This window comes from Tachypleus tridentatus, chromosome 10, assembly GCF_004210375.1.
Source record: "Tachypleus tridentatus isolate NWPU-2018 chromosome 10, ASM421037v1, whole genome shotgun sequence".
Classification (NCBI taxonomy): Eukaryota; Metazoa; Arthropoda; class Merostomata; order Xiphosura; family Limulidae; genus Tachypleus; species Tachypleus tridentatus.
Window position 1 is genome coordinate 125,993,849 of NC_134834.1, and position 23,882 is coordinate 126,017,730.

At 34.6% G+C, this 23,882-nt stretch overlaps 1 pseudogene across 1 annotated transcript in view; it reads right to left on the minus strand.

Annotated features, from left to right (window-relative positions):
• LOC143228482 (BBSome complex member BBS7-like) overlaps window positions 1–22,956 on the minus strand; it is a 32,848-nt pseudogene extending 9,892 nt beyond the window's left edge. Inside the window, exons 1-6 of the transcript XR_013015341.1 lie at window positions 22,934–22,956; window positions 21,766–21,848; window positions 12,061–12,160; window positions 9,221–9,416; window positions 2,384–2,464; window positions 1,579–1,781 (exon numbers count right to left, since the gene is read on the minus strand). The product of XR_013015341.1 is annotated as a BBSome complex member BBS7-like (transcript). The remainder of the gene's footprint in view (window positions 1–1,578; window positions 1,782–2,383; window positions 2,465–9,220; window positions 9,417–12,060; window positions 12,161–21,765; window positions 21,849–22,933) is intronic.
• Window positions 22,957–23,882: the final 926 nt, after the last annotated feature.

Sequence of the window (23,882 nt, forward strand, 5' to 3'; positions counted from 1 at the left end):
CTTAGAACCACAATAAACCATCTTTTAAACTTCTGAAAGCCAAAGTTAAAAATAAAATGTTTAGAATCAGTAATTTCAAATTAAAGAAAAAAAAATCAATCAGGTTACCAAATCATTCTTTCAACCCCTTTGACTTCTAAGTTACTATGAGGGACTACATAATAATAATAACAAAATGTACATAATGATAATAACAGAATGTACATAATGATAATAACAGAATGTACATAATGATAACAACAAAATGTACATAATGACAATAACAGAATGTACATAATGATAATAAGAGAATGTACATAATGATAATAACAGAATGTGCATAATGACCATAACAGAATGTACATAATGATTCATAACAAGAATGTACATAATGACAATAACAGAATGTACATAATGATAATAACAGAATGTACATAATGATAATAACAGGAATATGTACATATAATGATAATAACCTGAATTAATGTACATAATGATAATAACACAATGTACATAATGATAATAACACAATGTACATAATGACAATAACAATATGTACATAATAACAATAACAGAATATACATAATAGCAACAAGAGAATGTCACATGCATAATGATAATAACAAAATATGCGTAATGATAATAACAGAATGTGCGATAATGATAATAACAGAATGTACATAATGATAATAACAGAATGTACATAATGACTAATAACAGAACATACATGATAATAAATAATAGGATGTACATAATGATAATAACAGAATATTACATAATGATAATGTAGAGAATGTACCTAATGACCATAACAGAATGTACAATGTAATAAATACACCATGGAATGTACATAATGATAATAACAGAATGTACATAATGACAATAACAAGAATGTACATAATGATAATAACAGAATGTACATAATGATAATAACAAGTATGTACATAATGATAATAACAACGTATGTACATAATGATAATAACACAATGTACATAAATGACAATAACACAATGTACATAATGACAATAACAGAATATACATAATGATAGTAACAATATGTACATAATGACAATAACACAGAATGTACATAATGATAATAACAGAGATATGCATAATGATAATAACAAAATATGCATATTATTGATAATAACAGAATGTGCATAATTGATAATAACAGAATCTACATAATGACAATAACAAAAAATGATGTATTGATAATAAAACAAAGATAATGCATTAATGATAATAACTAAATGTACATAATGATAATAACAGAATGTATATAATGATAATAACAGAATGTTACATAATGATAATAACAGAATGTACATAATGATAATAACAAAATGTACATAATGATAATAACAGAATGTTTTGGTTAATAATTACTTAACAAACTAATAAATTTACATAATAACACTGAACTTATTTTTGCAGCAACAATCTGATAGCTGCAGCACATCTCTTTCTACTTTATTTCTTTTATCAAAGTGAATAATTACACAATATGCTCTAAGATAAGGAGAAACAAATTTGTTTTTACTAAAAAAATACTTAATTGGCCTCAAAGTAACTTCTAATTTGTGAATTCTTACTTGTGTGTTATCAAGCGAATGGCTTCTTCTGTGTAAAGATAAAGGTTTAATGTGGTACTGACGAACTTGGCAGCATTTTGGTTGGAGTCTTGGTGTAATGTAAGCCTGTAAGGTTCCATGTTGCCCTTCAATGGGTCGTTATTTTTCACTTCTAGCCGAGTAGTGTTTGCTTGGCATGGGTGAAGTGGCCAGCAGAAAGTTTCCATTCTGATATTTAAAAAACAATTTATTAAAGATATATATCTAGGAATGTAGGTCTTTATATTCAAGAACTTTTTAAATTTCTATCTTTCCATGGACCCATCATTTCTAGCACCTGAAAACTTTTTACATACATTCATATTTTCTACAGTTAACTATTATTGTGCAAAATGTTTCCATCCACGAAAAAGATCAAAATGTTAAAAATGTATTTTAAAGGCTGCTGGTATGGATATTAAAATGAAGTACTGAACAATGTTCCAACATTCTTAAGTTTTCTTAAACTTTTAATACCCATACCAGCTGTCTTTAGAATACATTCTTTACTTGAAGTGGATTTCTCATCATCAGGAAATAAAATAAAGATTAGACAGAATGTACTGCAGGTTACTTAATTATTATTATACTGAGATATGAACTGAAACAGCAACTGTTTAGAACAGCCGCATAGATCGTTTATAGTTTAAATACATAAAACAAGTTAGATAAAGATTACAAGTTCACTCTGTACACTACACTAATAAATAATAAACAGAAATCAAGTTCCATTATAATACAAGTATAACTCAAATAATTAGAAAATATTTTGAAAACATACTGAGATAAACGTTTACCTCAGGATCACAAGCGCTGTAACTAACAACAGCTGAATTTCTTTCACTGTCCAATAAGTCAACGGGAACGTCACTCTAATAAAAAACAGAAACTGTAATTTTTATAATTTTCCAAAGAAAGGAAATTTATTCTCAATTCACCAAGAAAGACAAACTTTGTAAGTAATGGATTTGGTGTTTTAAAGAAAATTATTTTTTTAAAGAAAGACAAACTCTGTAAGTGATGGATTTGGTGTTTTGAAGAAAATTATTTTTAAAGAAAGACAAACTAATATGTATGATGGATTTGGTGTTTTAAAAAATATTCTTTAAAAACACAAACTCTGTAAGTGATGGATTTGGTGTTTTAAAGAAAATTATTCTTTAAAGAAAGACAAACTCTGCATGTGATGGATTGGTGTTTTTTGAAGAAAATTATTTTTTAAGAAAGACAAACTCTGCATGTGATGGATTTGGTGTTTTAAAAATATTTCTTAAAGAAAGACAAACTCTGTAAGTGATGGGGTTGGTGTTTTGAAAATTAGTATTTTTAAAGAAAGACAAACTCTGCATGTGATGGATTTGGTGTTTTAAAATATTCTTTAAAGGAAAGACAAACTCTGTAAGTGATGGAGTTGGTTGTTTTAAAGAAAATTATTCTTTAAAGAAAGACATACTCTGTATGTGATGGATTTGGTGTTTAAAAAAATATTTTTAAAAGAAAAACAAACTCTGTAAGTGATGGATTTGGTGTTTTAAAGAAAATTATTTTTTAAAGAAAGACAAACTCTGTAAGTGATGGATTTGCTGTTTTTAAAGAAAATTATTTTTTAAGACAAACTCTGTAAGTGATGGATTTGGTATTTTTTAGAAAGTTATTTTTTTTAAAAGAAAGACAAACTCTAAGTGATGGATTTGGTGTTTTAAGAGAAAGTAGTAATTTTTAATGAATCCCAAACTGAGAAAAATGAGAACTCAACATGATTGACAAATAAAACTTTTTGAGGGATATTTCTAAACAATAATTGAATTTAAGCAGAAATTAAGATTAAGGTAAGATGCAGGACCAACTATGTAAGTTTGTCTGTAATATATACCAAATTCAACTACAATTATTCTAGAAGTGAAATGTTTTCACGTACACATATTTAAATATACAGAAACAGTAAATACTAAAGATTTACGTTACATAATCAAAAACTTACTTTAGGAATATATAAGAACTAAATAACTTGAGTGAGAGAAATTACAATGGTTGAATGGTGAACAAATATCAGTTCTCACAATGTACATAGAACAGCTATAGTTGTAATAGCTGTAACCTATAGTTTTAACAGGTGAACACACCTGGATAGAGAACATTATCATCAATAGCTGTAACCTACAAGATTTTGTAATGGTGCACTGGATGGAACAGAGAGAACATTAATGGCTATAACCTATAGTTTTAACAGTGAACACACCTGGATGGGGAACATTATTAATGGCTGTAACCTACAGTTTTAATAGTGAACACACTGGGATAAGACATTATCAGTAGCTTAAAACACAACCTACAATTTTAACAGTGAACACACATCCGATGGGAACATTATCAATAGCTGTAACCTGCGGTTTCAGCAGTGAACACACCTGGATAAGGACATTATCAATAGGCTGTGAAACCTGCAGTTTTAACAGTGAACACACATGGATAAGGATATTATTAATGGCTGGCAACCTACAGTTTTATCAGTGAACACACCTGGATAAGAACATTATCAATGAGCAGTGAACACACCTGGATTTATCAATAGTGTAACACTTTTAACACACCTGGATAAGGGACATTATCAATAGCTGTAACCCACCTACAGGTGCCAACCATGAACAACACCTGGAACAAGGAGACATTATCAACAGTAACAACCTACAATTTTAACAGTGAACAGGTTACACCTGTAATAAGAACATTGTATCAGCCACTGGATCCAGCAACCTGATTTTAACGGTGTAGACACACTTGCGGACAACAGCACTGAATAACATTATCAATGGCTTCCTTGGACTACAAAGAATTTTTTAACAGTGAGACACACCTGGATAAGAACATTATCAGCAGCTGTAACCTACAGTTTTAAGTGGACACACCTGGACAGCAACATTATCAATGGCTGTAACCTACAGTTTTAAGTGAACACACCTGGATAACAACGGTTATCAATAGCTGTAACCTACAGTTTTAACAGTTGTATGCACCTGGATAAGCAACATTATCAATGGCTGTAACCTACAGGTTTAACAGTGAACACACCTGAATAACAACATTATCAATAGCTACATTGTTTTAACAGTGTGTATACACCTGGATAACTGTATTATTATCAGTAAGCAACCTACAATTTTAACAGTGAACAGACTATGGATGGGAACAACATTAATGGCTGTAACCTACATTTTAGTTTTAACAGTGAATTTTACCTGGATAACAACATTATCAATAGCTGTAACCTACAGTTTAATAGTGAACACAGTGGGATAAGAACATTATCAATAGCTGTAACCTACAATTTTTAACAGTGAACACTGCATCGAATAGAAGAACATTATCAATAAACACGCTTAACTGTACGGTTCAACGGTGAACACACCTGGATATATTAAGCATTATCAATGGCTGTAACCTGCGGTTTCAGGAACAGACACACCTGGAAGGACATTATCAGAATACAGCTCTAACCTACAGTTTTAACAGTGTATACCTGCCTGGATGGGAACATTATCAATGGCTTGGCAACCTACAGTTAACAAGTTACAGTGAACACACCTGGATAAGAACATTGTGTAGGACAGCAACCTACCTGGTTTTATCAATTGACACACCTGGATAAGAACATTATCAATGGCTGTAACCTACGGTTTGAAGTGAAGACACCTGGATAAGAACATTATCCAATAGCTGTAACCTGGGCAACCTTAACCATGAAGACATGCCTGGATAAGAACTGTTATCAATGGCTGTAACCTACAATTTTAACAGTGAACACACCTGAATAAGAACATTATCAACTGCTGTAACCTACAATTTTAACAGTGAACACACCTGGATAACAACACTATCAATAGCTGTAACCTACAATTTTAACAGTGAACACACCTGGATAAGAACATTATCAACAGCTGTAACCTACAGTTTTAAGTGAACACACCTGGATAACAACATTATCAATAGCTGTAACCTACAGTTTTAAGTGAACACACCTAGATAACAACATTATCAATAGCTGTAACCTACAGTTTTAACAGTGTATACACCTGGATAACAACATTATCAATGGCTGTAACCTACAGTTTTAACAGTGAATACACCTGAATAACAACATTATCAATAGCTGTAACCTACAGTTTTAACAGTGAACACACCTGAATAAGAACATTATCAATAGCTGTAACCTACAGTTTTAACAGTGAATACACCTGAATAACAACATTATCAATAGCTGTAACCTACAGTTTTAACAGTGAACACACCTGAATAAGAACATTATCAATAGCTGTAACCTAGAATTTTAACAGTGAACACACTTGGATAACAACATTATCAATGGCTGTAACCTACAGTTTTAACAGTGAACACACCTGGATAACAACATTATTAATAGCTGTAACCTACAGTTTTAATAGTGAACACACCTGGATAACAACATTATCAATAGCTGCAACCTACAATTTTAACAGTGAACAGACCTGGATAACAACATTATCAATGGCTGTAACCTACAGTTTTAACAGTGAACACACCTGGATAACAACATTATTAATAGCTGTAACCTACAGTTTTAATAGTGAACACACCTGGATAACAACATTATCAATAGCTGCAACCTACAATTTTAACAGTGAACAGACCTGGATAACAACATTATCAATAGCTGTAACCTACAGTTTTAAAAGTGTATACACCTGGGAAACAACATTATCAATAGCTGTAACCTACAGTTTTAACAGTTTATACACCTGGATAAGAATATTATTAATGGCTGTAATCTACAGTTTAACAATGCTCACACCTGGATAACAACATTATCAATGGCTGTAACCTACAGTATTAACAGTGAACACACCTGGATAAGAACATTATCAATAGCTGTAACCTACAGTTTTAACAGTGAACACACCTGGATAAGAACATTATCAATAGCTGTAACCTACAATTTTAACAATGAACACACCTGAATAAGAACATTATCAATGGCTGTAACCTACAGTTTTAAGAGTGAACACACCTGGATAAGAACATTATCAATGGCTGTAACCTACAGTTTTAACAGTGTATACACCTAGATAACAACATTATCAATGGCTGTAACCTACAGTTTTAACAGTGAATACACCTGAATAACAACATTATCAATAGCTGTAACCTACAGTTTTAACAGTGCTCTTCACCTGGATAACAACATTATCAATGGCTGTAACCTACAGTTTTAACAGTGTATACATGTGGATAACAACATTATCAATAGCTGTAACCTGCAATTTTAACAGTGAACACACCTGGATAAAAACATTATCAACAGCTGTAACCTACAGTTTTAACAGTGAACACACCTGGATAAAAACATTATCAACAGCTGTAACCTACAGTTTTAATAGTGTATACACCTGGATAAGAACATTATCAATGGCTGTAACCTACAGTTTTAATAGTGTATACACCTGGATAACAACATTATCAATGGCTGTAACCTACAGTTTTAATAGTGTATACACCTGGATAAGAACATTATCAATGGCTGTAACCTATAGTTTTAACAGTGAACACACCTGGATAAGAAAATTATCAATAGCTGCAACCTACAATTTTAACAGTGAACACACCTGGATAAGAATATTATTAATGGCTGTAATCTACAGTTTTAACAATGCTCACACCTGGATAACAACATTATCAATGGCTGTAACCTACAGTATTAACAGTGAACACACCTGGATAAGAACATTATCAACAGCTGTAACCTACAGTTTTAATAGTGTATACACCTGGATAAGAACATTATCAATGGCTGTAACCTACAGTTTTAATAGTGTATACACCTGGATAAGAACATTATCAATGGCTGTAACCTACAGTTTTATCAGTGAACAGACCTGGATAAAAACATTATCAATGGCTGTAACCTACAGTTTTAATAGTGTATACACCTGGATAAGAAAATTATCAATAGCTGTAACCTACAGTTTTAACAGTGAACACACCTGGATAAGAACATTATCAACAGCTGTAACCTACAGTTTTAACAGTGAACAGACCTGGATAAAAACATTATCAATGGCTGTAACCTACAGTTTTAATAGTGTATACACCTGGATAAGAAAATTATCAATAGCTGTAACCTACAGTTTTAACAGTGAACACACCTGGATAAGAACATTATCAACAGCTGTAACCTACAGTTTTAAGTGAACACAACTGGATAACAACATTATCAATGGCTGTAACCTACAGTTTTAATAGTGTATACACCTGGATAAGAACATTATCAATGGCTGTAACCTACAGTTTTATCAGTGAACACACCTGGATAACAACATTATCAATGGCTGTAACCTACAGTTTTAATAGTGTATACACCTGGATAAGAAAATTATCAATGGCTGTAACCTACAGTTTTAACAGTGTATACACCTGGATAAGAAAATTATCAATGGCTGTAACCTACAGTTTTAACAGTGTATACACCTGGATAAGAAAATTATCAATGGCTGTAACCTACAGTTTTAACAGTGTATACACCTGGATAAGAACATTATCAATGGCTGTAACCTACAGTTTTAACAGTGAACACACCTGGATAAGAACATTATCAACAGCTGTAACCTACAGTTTTAATAGTGTATACACCTGGATAAGAAAATTATCAATAGCTGTAACCTACAGTTTTAACAGTGAACACACCTGGATAAGAACATTATCAACAGCTGTAACCTACAGTTTTAACAGTGAACAGACCTGGATAAAAACATTATCAATGGCTGTAACCTACAGTTTTAATAGTGTATACACCTGAATAAGAAAATTATCAATAGCTGTAACCTACAGTTTTAACAGTGAACACACCTGGATAAGAACATTATCAACAGCTGTAACCTACAGTTTTAAGTGAACACAACTGGATAACAACATTATCAATGGCTGTAACCTACAGTTTTAACAGTGTATACACGTGGATAACAACATTATCAATAGCTGTAACCTGCAGTTTTAACAGTGAACACACCTGGATAAAAACATTATCAACAGCTGTAACCTACAGTTTTAACAGTGAACACACCTGGATAAAAACATTATCAACAGCTGTAACCTACAGTTTTAATAGTGTATACACCTGGATAAGAACATTATCAATGGCTGTAACCTACAGTTTTAATAGTGTATACACCTGGATAAGAACATTATCAATGGCTGTAACCTACAGTTTTATCAGTGAACACACCTGGATAACAACATTATCAATGGCTGTAACCTACAGTTTTAATAGTGTATACACCTGGATAAGAACATTATCAATGGCTGTAACCTACAGTTTTAACAGTGAACACACCTGGATAAGAACATTATCAATGGCTGTAACCTACAGTTTTAACAGTGAACACACCTGGATAAGAAAATTATCAATGGCTGTAACCTACAGTTTTAACAGTGAACACACCTGGATAAGAAAATTATCAATGGCTGTAACCTACAGTTTTAACAGTGTATACACCTGGATAAGAACATTATCAATGGCTGTAACCTACAGTTTTAACAGTGAACACACCTGGATAAGAATATTATCAACAGCTGTAACCTGTAGTTTTAAGTGAACACACCTGGATAAGAACATTATCAATAGCTGTTTGCACTTCGATTGTTAACAGATATGATGCATCTTCATGGTTTAGATAAAAGTTGTCATTGATACTGAAATAAGGAACAGCAGATATTCCTCCAAGCTCAGACTGGGTCGACAGCTGATACTGTTCTCTCTCTTTAATTACTTGTTCCTGAAGTTCATCAACCTCTGCTCTATAAAATTAAATGTAAATTTAATCTCATTCAAAGACCCTTGAAATCGTTTTTAATTTTTTGTATCATTTATTAGATAAGAGAGAAATATGTATAACTACAGGTTTGTAGAACGTACTCGACGAGATTTGTTTAAATATGATCTTAAATCGTAATTTTAACACTGGCATTTGTAACTATCTTAAGTTTAGTTACATTTTGTTATAACAAGTGTTCTGTTGCTGTAGCAGTTTCTTACACCTTCTTGTTCCACTTAGCTCATAAAATTATCAAACAAGTTTCTCTGCAATAATCAAATGCAAAAATGAAACTCAAAATAACACAAACCAGTTTCACAAGTTAATATTGAGTCAACATTCCTTTAGATTTCAGTACTGTTTCACATCAACGTGGCAAGCATTCAGTAAGTTTGTAGAAATATTCCCAACTGACTGACTGCTATTCTTAGAGTACTTCAAAACATTCACCTCCTGTGTCTGACTTGCAATCTTTTATTAATCAGTTTAACTCAACTTATAAATTTTCAATATAATTGATACCAGGTGATTGATCTGGCCTTTCCATAACATCAAGTCTCTTATTTTTAAGATATCTTCTAACAACTCCACAGTTACCGAGAAACTTGTTGAATGATTTAGTAATTAACTGGAATAAGAAGATCTACTAAACTACACCAGGTGCACAACACTTGTTATAACAAACTACAGCAGGTGCAGAACACTTGTTATAACAAACTACAGCAGGTGCAGAACACTTGTTATAACAAACTACAGCAGGTGCAGAACACTTGTTATAACAAACTACAGCAGGTGCAGAACACTTGTTATAACAAACTACAGCAGGTGCACAACACTTGTTATAACAAACTACAACAGGTGCACAACACTTGTTATAACAAACTACAACAGGTGCACAACACTTGTTATAACAAACTACAACAGGTGCACAACACTTGTTATAACAAACTACAGAAGGTGCACAACACTTGTTATAACAAACTACAGAAGGTGCACAACACTTGTTATAACAAACTACAACAGGTGCACAACACTTGTTATAACAAACTACAACAGGTGCACAAACACTTGTTATAACAAACTACAACAGGTGCACAACACTTGTTATAACAAACTACAGCAGATGCACAACACTTGTTATAATAAACTACAGCAGATGCACAACACTTGTTATAATAAAATGTAACTAAAGTTATGAAAAGTTCAGGTGATTACAAAAGCCAGTGTTAAAATTAAGATTTGAAATATTATTTAAACAGATCTCGTTGAGTGCTTTCTAAAAACATATAGTTTTACATATTTTTCTGTTATCTGATAAAATATATAACAAATGAACATTTTCCAAGAAAGCTGTTTTTTGTCCAACCCCCTGCATATTATTTTTCATTCTTTAAGTTATGTATTTTCACCCAGAGGAAGTATATTTATTATTTATATTTATATTTATTATTTATATTTGAACTCTTATTAAACTCCATAATGTCATGACATATTATGAAATTAAAAAGTACATTCTTACTTTTACTTAGAAATCTCTAACAAGTAAAATGAAAGATCAGTTTTAAAAACATAAAACTACAAAAATGTATGATTATGTAGAAGTGTATGATATGTTTATTTACTTGTAAAAAGCTGATAAACTAAGTAAAGACTAAAGAATCTAACATTAACATACTTTAAACTAAGAATCTTCTGTTGAATCTCTGGAGCAATCATAAAAGATGCTCGGCTGATGTAGGGGCTTAAGCGGTGATTTAGTGCTCAAACCAAATATTACACCTGAACAAATAAACACAAAACATGTCCAGTGAGTTGACATTCTAAACCAGTCACAATCAATCCAGAACACAGATAGTATGTTGTATAAAATAATTCACATAAAACATGCATAACCTACAAAATTATATTTTGTGCGCTCAAAATTCCATCTTGTGTCTTATAAGTTAAAATTGAACTATCAAGACATTTTTGTTCATTGTTAAGTAAAAACAGCTAAAATAATAATCTATAAAGAAATAAGTGACAAGTTCAAGAAACAAAATATTGATAACTAAATCAAATGAAATAAACATGTTGTTCAAACTTAAGCAAAATACACATACTTTAACAAGGAAACCAAATATTAAAACAGACTGCCTTAAAGTAACATTGGTCACAATTTTTACCATAAAATAATAATAAATCAACCCAGAGTCATATTTTAATACCCAGAGTGAGCACATAGCTCATTGTGTTTGGCTTTATACTTAATAATAAATCACTTTTACTGCCATTAATTTGTAAATGAAAATACATTTTAATTTTCTTTAACTGTCTGGTAATCACAGTTTTACACTCTCAAACAATTTACAGATTTCTCAATTGTCTTCCACGAAAGTAAATGCAACACTTGATAAAAATTGTTCCATATTCCTGGTTTGTAAAATTCTAATGTTGTAAATATACTCCAGGCTAATTGAACTCTTCCCAAAACTGCCCTTACAAATATAACAAGCAAAAGGTCAAACAAACATGCAGAATTTTGTGCACTGATTTCTAGCTGCAAGTGAATCTTACAAAAGAAACATTACAGAAGCACCGAGCAACAAACTGAGTGTTTCTGGATCTATAAAATGTACATCTAATACCTTAACTTGTAGATTCTCTGTGCCGAGTCCTGAGAAATCAATAGGTAATTTGGATCAAGTCGTTTTTCTGAGGGTTCAGAAGAGAGGCCAAAGACCCAGCCTGTACAGATATGAATACAACAATGACCACAAGCAACCACAGAATGACCAGCATTATACATGTGATACATATATGAAGAGACACAGCAATCTTTTACTCATGAAGAAATATGGAAATGACTATCCACATTTAACAGTTTTAAACGTGTAGTTTGTGTAAACCTGTAAACAAAAAGGGTATGAACACTTGTATGATCAACCCTTGGTGTGTGGGTAGTACATAAGCCTTGGTTTATACGTCATCAGAAGAACTGCTTCTCTAAGTTAAATTATACAATAAAAAGTCATTTTAAAGTAACCTCTACAGGTCTACAGACACTACATGTATAAAACAGAATAGAAACACACCTGTAATTATACACACACACCATTAATTTAACAGAAACACATCCATAAATATAATACATACAGATAAGTAATCTGTTAATGATATATACATATATAAATAGAACACATCTGTAAGTACATGCACACACACAAATTTATAAGTACAAACCTATATACAAAAAAAGTATAAAGAAATATATGAATTATATCTACAACTATAAAATTATTGTCTTTTTTTTCACAAACAATTAAGATTTAACAAAATTAACTCTAACACAGACTTGCTAATTTACTCTAACATAATCAACCCAATAAAGACAGTTCATAACTGGAAAGTTAACATTTTTCTAAATTGAAAATATATTTACAATAACACTTACCTTCACTGACACTATAACTATTTCTTGATCTCCAGGGTTTCCCTCTTTGCCTACCTAAGCATTGAGAAAACTCACTTTTATACCCCACTCGAATGTCAAGCAAACTTTAATTTCTCTACCAACATCAATGAACCCTCTATCAAGGTACTGTATACTCATCCTGATAACTTGATCACTTTCTCAAGATAAAAATGGTACATGAGAGGAGGAACTGACTACATCCAGAACAGGTATGCTCTTCACCTGGATATTAGTTCCTATTATAAATGAGGGAATAGAATATGAGTAATAATCAGTATAGGACAAACTCAATTGAATAACAGAGGTTCCACAACTCAGGATTGGAATTAAGGGATCATATTACCTACATCCCACCTTGCAACCAGTAGTAATTACAATGAAAGTGGTTGCTAGTGTGAAATTAAGAAAAGAAAGCATACCTGCCTGGGAAATATCCACCACAGAGTCAGATTTAATGAAAAATAAATGGACTCTGTAATTAAAAGTATATAACTGAAAAAAATACTCATCTCTAACAGATGTGGTCAAAACAACTACAGGAGATAGTTAAAATCCCTCAAAAGAGGATACTTTCAAGTCATGTAAATAATAAAATAGGAAGGTATTCAAAAGCAGTCACAAACTAGCCCTTCAGGGCCATGACAGGAGATAAAAATTGGGATCAGAGTGGTCATGAAGGTGAGGAATGGCTAGCAAATGAATTGGTAAGAAATATCTTTTTCTGCTAGTCTTGGGAATTTACCTCTAAGGGTAAAGCAGGAATTATGAGAGTCCTATACACGTGGATTGCAGACAACTCTAAACAAACATATCCACAGGAAAAAAAAAACATTTAAGAGAAAGGTAAAAAAACACAATATGAACCTAAGCACTCAAAAGGCAGATGATCCAATGCATTTAAAACAACTGTAAAATCACAATTCAGAAACTGGAAAGATTATTTGGGCCAAAGAATACGAAAGGATTTTAGTAGACCTGATAGAATTGGAGATTGAAAACCATCTGACATTTAGAATACCTAAAAATTAAAAATGTAATTGAGTTAAAAGCCTAATGGCCTTTAAAATTTAGAAACACAACTAAGGTGGACAGTGTCACCATCACCAATGACACTGTTCAATGTCAAGTGTGAACCCCTGGTAAAAATGTCTTAAATGATGCTATCACTCACAGTAATAATGACGTTATGACAGTAAAATGTGGGCTATTGTGACTCCAGTGTCAATCAGACCACACATTAGTGCATCAGTACAAGATAAAAGAAAATGACATGTTAAAAAACTGTGACTAATGAGTAGTCTAGCAAGGACAACTTCCTCCTTCTGATCCTTACAGAAGCAAGATGGCCAAAATCTAATAAAAGGTTTTTATCTGAAAAAGCTTGTTACCACGTTGCTCACTCCAAGTCAACTGCCAACTGGCACAGAGCCAAGCCTAAAACACAGGACTGTAATCCATGTAAGGGACAGGCACAACAATGATAGTACACAGGACTGTAATCCATGTAAGGGACAGGCACAACAATGATAGTACACAGGACTGTAATCCATGTGGGGACAGGCACAACAATGATAGTACACAGGACTGTAATCCATGTAAGGGACAGGCACAACAATGATAGTACACAGGACTGTAATCCATGTACGGGACAGGCACAGTGATGATAGTACACAGGACTGTAATCCATGTAGTGGACAGGCACAGCAATGATAGTACAAGATGAGACATACTCAGCTGCGGTGTCAGTTAGCTTGTTCCCACAAATACCAACGTGGCCTGGTATACATAAGTACTGGATACAAATAGATGATAAAAAGAAATGAGCCAGCTGGTTTTGAATATAAACTAGAATAGGGTGAGAACTAAAGTCAAGCAATTCCAGGGCCAGTAGAAAGCTAAGTAAATTGGTATAAATAGTACAGTTTGTGTACTGCATAGTTTCTATGCTATCCAGGAAAAAAAAAAAGGCATACAGAAAGTGTAGAAGTGATCATGTGTGCAACCACCTAACCACAACAAACCATGGCAAAGTCCACAGAGTCATCTGATTTCAAACCATGTATATAAATGGGAATGGAAGAATGGTTTGAAAGATATTGGGTAAATAGAAGAACAATACTTCCAATCAGGAGTATCTGCCTTCTTCAGATAACTCAAAGAAAGGTCACACTTGGGGATGTTAATAAGACATGGTGGGATGGGCTAACCTATGGAGACAGCAATGTCATCCAAGGACATACCCAATTCATCCAACTGTGTCTGGAAACAAAAGCCAAAAGGAGCAATGGCAGACCATCTATTCTGTAAAACATGGTCCACTTAGGAAGGAAAAAACAACTCCAGATGGGATACTGTAGTAAGTATCAGAGTTTTCCCACACACAGTAAAGACAGATGCATACGGCAGAGGTGTAGAGGACATTCATGAGACTCAAAGTACAAACTATGAACTGGAGAAGCATGGAAAGCCTCTGATGGTGAACAGGGTCCAACATCTTCGAGGCCAAGGTCCCGACAGAGCCATAGACCCATAGTCTAGTTTTGATTGAATAAGGGCACAATAGATTTTTAGCACAGAGCATCAATCTGCTCCCAAGAGGTGGAAGAAAGGATATAGAGGATGTTCAGTGCCCTTGTACACTTGACACATAGCTACCTGATGTGTAGAATAAAGGTCAGCTTATGGTCAAAGATAAGTCCCAAAAGTTTCACCTCAGAGATCCACAGAAAGCCCAACTTCTAAGATGGAGCTTGGGAATGAGGTGAATGCCCTGTTAGCAGCAGATGTGCATGTACACAGTTTTAGAGCAAGAAAAGATAAAACCATTTGTTGTGGTACACTTCAATAAATAACTGAGGGGAGTTTGTGGCTGCTGCTCAATAAACCTCATGCTCAACGACTGACACAAGATGTGGAAGTCGTTGGCATAGAGACTGCTGCAACTGTAGGTGGGAGTTGTCCAATAATGGCATTAATCTTTATAATAAAAAGTGTGACACTCAATACACAGCCCTAATAGAACTCCAAGTTCCTGTGACAAAGTGTCAAACCTACACAAACTTCGAATCACTGGTCCATTAAAAATGTTTAATTAAAAATGGGCAAATGACCACGCAACTCTATGAGTGAAGGTCTCGCAGAATGCCATACCTCCATATAATATCACAGGCTTTCTCAAGGTAAAAAAATAGAGAAACAAGGTGTTGTTGCTTGAGAAAGGCTTCCCTGATTGACGTTTCAAGTTAAATCAGGTGGTCCATGGTGGAGCTCTGTCATTGGAACCAACACTGGGTGGGAAAGAGAAGGTTGTTTGATTCAAGGAACCAAACAAGATGAGCATCAACCATCCCTCTCTCAGATCTTACAGATGTCTCGTCAAAGCAATCTGATTGTAGTTTGAAGGAATCTTGGGAACCTTCCCAGGCTTAGAAAAAGGGAAGACAACAGCATGGTGTCAAGCATCAGAAAAAAACATTCTCCTGCCAAATTCGGTTAAAAACAACCAGAAGAACAGAAAGAGAGGCAGGAGAGAGATGACTCAGCATCTTGTAGTGAATACCATCAGGTCTGACTGATGTACTGCCAGACTGATGAAGAGCAAGCTTGAATTTGACCAGCATAAAAGGGCAATTATTCTCGGAGAGATGATCAGCCAAAAATGAAAGAGGTGATCTCTCTGCTTGAGTCTTGATGGCTTAAAACAGGGGTCACCAAACGTTTTTCCACAAGGGGCCAGATTACTTGAGGAATGAGAAGCGCAGGCCGTATGATCATTATGTTCAATACTCATAAGCTAGAACGAAAGCTCTCTGTAAAAGACTTAACACTAAGTTTAGGATGCCACATTAGCCATGTGGGAGTAGCATGCAATGCACACATATAATAAAAAGCAAACAGAAATACAACCAACATTTTTATTTACCAAAGGGTTATCAAAGAAGGTGACACTAACAAAAACAATTGTCACATTGCACATACATAGTGAGTACATATCTCAATTTCACTAAGCTGCAAAAAAGTTAGCGAGATTTATGAAATTGGCATTTGGCTTTCAAAATATCTTCAATGTTCAGTTTTGAATTGCTGCATCCAATCATTAGAATTGCTTTCAAATGTTCATCAGTCAACCTTGATCTATGTACCGACTTCACATACTTCATTTTTGAAAATGCTTCTTCACAGACATAAGTTGTTCCAAACACTGATGCCATACCAGATGCAAACTGCTTCAGCTTTGGAAAATCATTTTCAGGTATGCAGCTGTAAAATTCAATAAGTTGCCCCTCTCTGTGTTTTGCTTTCAACAAGTCATTTCCTTGCAAATCAATTTCCTCCAGCTGAAGTTCCTCGGGCACGTCATCAATGACACAATCAAAAGGATTCTGAAAAAGGAGAATGTTACTTTCGATCCTGTCAAGATCCAAAAATCTGTCTAAAATTGTTTATTTAAATCACCAATAATCTTTTTCTGAAACACCAGATTGACATCTTCTGCAATTCCAACATGAAACTCATTGAAACACTGAAAATGAGAGGTTTCCTCCTTCCAAATGTGCTTCAAACAATGACAGCTTTCTCTGAAATCCTTTAATGATTCTATAGAAATCACAGACAAGGTTATTCATCCCCTGAAATTTCAAGTTCAATTCATTCATGTGGGATGTGATGTCGACCAAAAATGGCAACTTTGACAACCAGGTTGGATCCGACAGAAGTGGATGGCTCTATATTTCTCGATAAGAAATATATCTATTTCTCTTCTCAGCTTATAAAAAACGAGACAAGACTTTACGCAGCTGAGCCACCTCACGCCATGTGATAAGGCAAGTCACAGAAATCCGAATCAATTTCAAGAAACGCCTTGATTAAGTGCATGATGCGAATAAAGTTCACTGCAGAAATGACTGGTTTCAGTACACAAGAAATATCTAAGTCTTTTCCACAGAGTGCTTGCTGATGTATGATACAGTGTATGAACAGAGCACTTGGGAGTTGAAGATCTTCCAACTGTTTCCTGATCAGCCCCACCAGACCCTTTTTTACTCCAGCCATGTTTTTTCCTCCATAAACTGTTACACCTCTAAGCTGATTCCACTGAAGGTTATAGTCTTGCAAAGTTTTATTCACTTCCATGAAAATGTCTTCTCCAGTTGTTCTTCCGTGATATGAAAGTCAAAATTAACTCAACAAATGAACACGATAAGTTGTGACATACTCGAGATATCAGTAGACTCATCCAGTGCCAGAGAATACCATAGGAAGATTCTAGCTTTTTGTTGTATCTGTAATACGATGTTCTCTCCAAGTTCTTCTGCTCTCCGTACAACTGAAGTTGCTGAAAGGCTGATACTTTCAAAGAAATTGGCTTTTTCAGGACAAAGTTCATTTGCTGCTTCCATCATACATTCTTTGATGAAGTTGCCGTCAGTAAAAGGTTTTCCTCGCTCTGCCATCCTATGCACTATTTCGTAACTTGTATGAGTGACAGATTCATTTTCAGCAAACTTTCTTGTGAAGAGATTCTTTTGAGATTCAAAAACACGTTTCATGGATTCAAATTTCTCAGAACGAAACTTTCCTGAAAATTTCAAATATGTTGATAGATGTTTTGTTTCATAGTGACGCCGAAGATTGTACTCTTTCAAAACGGCAACACTTTTAGAGCATATCACACAAGTAGCTTTCTGGTTTCCACAAAGAAGTACTTTTCTCCCCATTCTTCATTTAGAAAGTACGACACTCAGAGTCAACTTTTCTTCTTTTAAAAGCAGCCATAATGATGGGTGAAAAAAACAGGATCTGAAAAGGAAAACACAGAACACTGTGAGAAAAGTATTGTACTGGTCCAAGAATGCACAAACAAAATATATTGAAACGTCACGTTTGCCGACACTTACCTAAGAGCGAGTTTGAAAAGCATACCGCCGACTACTAAGAGAAATGAGTTTGCTGAAGCGGTAACCCTAGGCCGCTGAATTTACAAGATGAGTCGATAGGACAAGGGCTAAGTCTGTACTTGTTTTCAAAATCCTAATGCTTTCATAGATATAAATAAAAGGGCAGCAAGAACAAAAGAAGAATTTTCCTATTGGTTAAAATATGCCATGACAGCCTTGTTTCTTTTATCATAGCGTGTTGTGTTTGCCAGCTCAAAGTGACCACCAGTGTGATTTATTTTGTTGTGACAGTTGGACATTTGAGGAAATGTCACTTTTATTTGCAAGTGGCTAGCTGCTGGCAGGCCAGACAAAATGAGTTTTTGAGCCTTCCACTGCATGTGTCAGACTGGGTTTCATCATAAATGAGGATACCAAGGGAAACATATCAAGGCTTTAGGAATAGACTGAGTAGCTGCTTGGACAATACAGTCAGTTATTGCTGCCACAGAGTTATCTATCAATGATTTACACACAATGGCAGGATCACGTTCTGAAAGAGGAGTGAAAGATGGCCAGTTGGCCTGGTCCAGCTTCCACTGTGGCATGCAGATTTGGTTGCAATGACCATGGCCAAACCCTCTCAGTATAGTAAGAAAATAATCACTGCCCTGTGAGTCACTGTCAACCTCCCAAGAGAAATTAAAAAAAAAAGCAAATGGGAGCAGGTAGAGAGCAATAGCAGTAAAAGACTGTACACAGGAGAGAAAGGTTATGATCTTAGAGCATACACTACAGAATGAGCCCTCCCATCAATATCAGTACCACCACAGAGGGGATTATGTCCACTGAAGTCCCCCAGGAGACAGTAACTGTTCAACAAGAGCATCAAGGTCTGACTGATCATAGGCCTCCTCAGGAGACAGGTAGAGAACAAACAGTGATGGTAATGACTCAAGAAAACATGGATGGTTACAGCCTCCAAGTGTGTATCAAGTTGCAAAGATAGTACTAGTACATGCTAATCAACCAGCAGTGCTACCCTTCCATGCACTTGGCCATCCCATAGCCTGTCATTTCTTGACAAAGAAAACTGACAAAAGGTGACTGTATCAGCAGGTTTCACAAATGTTTCCTGTAAGGAAAGACAAAGATACAGGATGGTAAGAATCAATCAATGTTTTGATGTCATCCAAATTAGAATAAAAAACTCGACAGCTCCTCTGTATTAAAGTAGCCATTTCTATTTAGGTGAAGGAAAACTGGACAGAGAGCCCTTCTGCTTTCAACCATGTTGTTTCTCTTTATTTGAAGGTCTATTGACCTCAATGGATCCTGCCTGGGTTGAGTGTGCAGATCTCTGTCAGTAGATGAAAATTCCAGTGACTAAGGGTGTAAAAAAATAATCATTCTGTTTCTCTGGGTCAAAGAAGACAGACCTGAGGAAGCACCAAAAGCTGAAGTCAAAGAAGGTGGATCCTGGTGGGGATAGAGATAGGTGTTGACATTGACTTGCCAACTCTCTTAACTAAAGAGAGCAAAAGCTTCTTCATATGGTTTGAAAATGATTCAATTGAAGATACAGAGAGATCTATCTGCACTCCCCATTGTAACAGTGGAACAAAGTGCAGTAGCATACGTCCGAGATGAAGTGGTGGATAGTAACTTTCAAGTCTTGAGGTAAGAAATGCTATGAACCATTTGCAAATGCTGTACCACTTTTTCCTATATCCACCTAGGGCAAGAACAAAAGTAAGAGGGGTGAGAGCCACCATAATTAGCACAACAAGGACCCATTTTGCACTGAAAAAATCAAGGTCCTTGCCACTGCAACAAACACGTCAAGGAACCATGACGTCTCTGAGTGCCCAAACCGCTGACACTGGAAACATCTGGGAGGGTTTGGAATATACAGCTACACCTTGCAATTTAGATAATCCACCTTGATAGTGGCAGGTGGACATGGTGATGTAAATGTCACAATAGGACACTGGTCAGCATCATAATTCCATCTCACTGCAAAAGCTCCTTTGGTGGAGAAACCAGCAAGGATCTCTAACTCAGAGATGTCCTTCAAGTCCTTCTCAACAATAGCTTGTAATGACTAACTCAATATATCCCCAATAAGCCTTTGAATGCAAGAGTAGTTCACTCTGTTTTAGAGTGGATGTTTCCCACCAAGAAGACCCCAGAACATAGCTTTGCAAGAGGAGTTCACTTTTGACTAGCTTAGGAGAGCCAGCAAGCCCCTCCACTCCCTTCTGAATAAAAAAAAAAGGAGACAGTTGCCCTAAAGATTTTCTAGTAAAATGTAATATCAGAACATGAAGTACAGTACTGAAGAAATTGAAGATTACTGTTCAGAATCTTCAAGACACGGTTGTATACTTAAGGTCTTTATTTTTATAATTTTATTTTTTATTTGGGGTTGGGAGATCCCTAAAAAATAAAAGATTATTTTGGTGCCCACTGACTCCATCCGCCATGAAGCCCTACAGGGGATGCACTATAATGCCAAACAAGGATACTGCAGCAACACCAGAGTTTAGTGAGCACTATAACCAAACATCAGCATTAGACACAATGTCCACAACACCCGATGAGAACATCCAACACTGGTACTTAGTTGACCCTAGCCAAAGCAGACCAGCTGACTGACCCTGGGGGCCACCCAAGACCTCCCATCTATAAGAATTCAAGGCCAAAGTGGTGTGCTAGAGTTTGACTCTTCAACCACCAGGATTCTCTCCTCCTCTTCACGGGTCGCCATGCAGGGCAAACATGTGGGTGTATGTTAGATCCCAGAAGAGGTAATCTGAAAGTACATAACCTTCTCTGGAAGGTCCCCTCACAATGTACAGAAATTCACACTGAGGGGTATTAAAACTTGAACATTCACTTTTTCATCAAAAAGTCACCCACATAATCACAAATTTCCAACCATGAAAATAGAAGGAAAAAAAGCATAACTCAATATATAGCACAATAAAGTCTAAACGTACCTGTATAAGTTGTTGCCAACAGCTCATCGTAACCAGCATTTCCAACAACACCACCCTGAATTGGTGATGCTTTCTCCACAGCTCTGTAAAAAAATTAAAACAACATATCACTATTAATTACACCTTTCTCCACAGCTCTATAATAAACTTAAGACCACATATCAGTACTAATTATATTGCTACTCATTTAGTAGAAAACAATAAGCAAATACGATGACTTTAACTAAATGTTTTTCTACAAACTCTTCTAAATGTATATATAATATCTACTATGTTAGGAGGTTAAACTATATCAGCTGACACTATTTTTAACACATTTCATTACTTTGACAGTAATATACAAGTAAGATGGTTGCAATTGTGGAAAAGAGTTGTTTGTTTGCTGAATTTCTCAAAAGTTCACTTGAGAGCTAATTGCATTACAAGTCCCAACAATAAAAATGGGATTAACCATAACATCACAATGCCCCAATGATAGAAAAGACAAGCATGTTAAATGATGGGGATTCCAAACTGCTGTTTACAGATTACAAGTGGAGTGCCCTCATGATCAAGCTTCGTGGAATATTAATCTAATATGAAAATCACGAAATTACACAATAAATATCACCATGTGGTGTGGGGAAAATATTGCATTCTCCATTAAATTACACAATCACACTGGCACTCATTTTACACAGAACTAAGGTGATAACACTGCACAACAAAGTTTTGCTTCTTGAACACTGTTGAGTGTTTCTTATAGATTTTGGCTGCTGATCATGAAAATCACATCAAATTTGCCCATCATGTACTGTTTCATCAAAATCTTCAGTTTCACCAGGACATTGCTGCAATGGAAAAATGATATCAGGGCAACTGGAATCCGTCAATACTTGCTGACTACTGTTGGACAATGCAACGTGATGCACGGACATTGAATACAAACAAAATCAGGAGAAAAACACTTTAATTATGTTGAACTTAATAGCGTATTAGAAACATAAGCGTAATTAAATATGTTACTGCTGGTAAACAGTTAACTGTCTATTTCTCAGAGTTCCTACGTGATGAAGCAAAACCAAAACTATATTTGTGCATATCCACCAGGTACCTGTCATAATCAGCAAAACTTTTCAGGAAGCACAACTTTTCACAAAATGAGGTGCAGTGTAAGTTTTAAACGAACCTGTAAGTTAAGAACAAATCCATCCTATCTCTGACAGAAAATTAAACTTAAAGCACTTACAAAGAATATCTCAGAGCGGGTTCGTCATTCTTCGTCACAACTGTAGACTTCCGACCCCATCATTCCGACCAACTATTAAATCTTTTACACCATTTGCTGTTATGTCATAGTTATCCATACAAACTACTCCTGTGGAAAATTCAGAGCATTGTACAATCACATAATAAATTCATAATACTTGTTCAATGTACCAAACCTAACACACGTGATTTTATTAACTTCAAAATAATATAGTTGCTTATTGTCATCATGTTAAGCATTAACTGAACACCAGCAGTTCTTGATATAATCAAACCACATTTCAAGCAAAGAAAAATGACATTCATTAATAAGATATATGAACAAGAAATATGCAAGATTTAAGCTGAAAAACAGAAAGGTTTGAGTAATAAACACTTTAAAGTCACTAAGCCCTTTTGTGCTAGTAAACATGCATGTTCAGGAAAACTGGTTCATTGATAATAACTTTATATGCTATTCAAGTCAACTAACTTGAATAAAGTATTTCCCTATAAAACATTTTCTTAATAAAGTAAACTTGTTAATGAAATAACATGTCCAAAGAAATATTTGTGATTCCTATTTCTACAGGCACTTCTTTTCTTTTAAATTCAGAGCTTAATTTGGTATTTTATTAACATCATAACCTAATATAAATATTTTAATTTAATGCACGTGATTTTTTAAATTCTTTGCTAATGCCATATATAAAATATAAATATATAGATATATATATTACACATGGTACCCATACCACCACTTCTTTTATATATACATATATAGATATATATATTACACATGGTACCCTTACCACCACTTCTTTTTATATATACATATATAGATATATATATTACACATGGTACCCTTACCACCAAACTTCTTTTATATA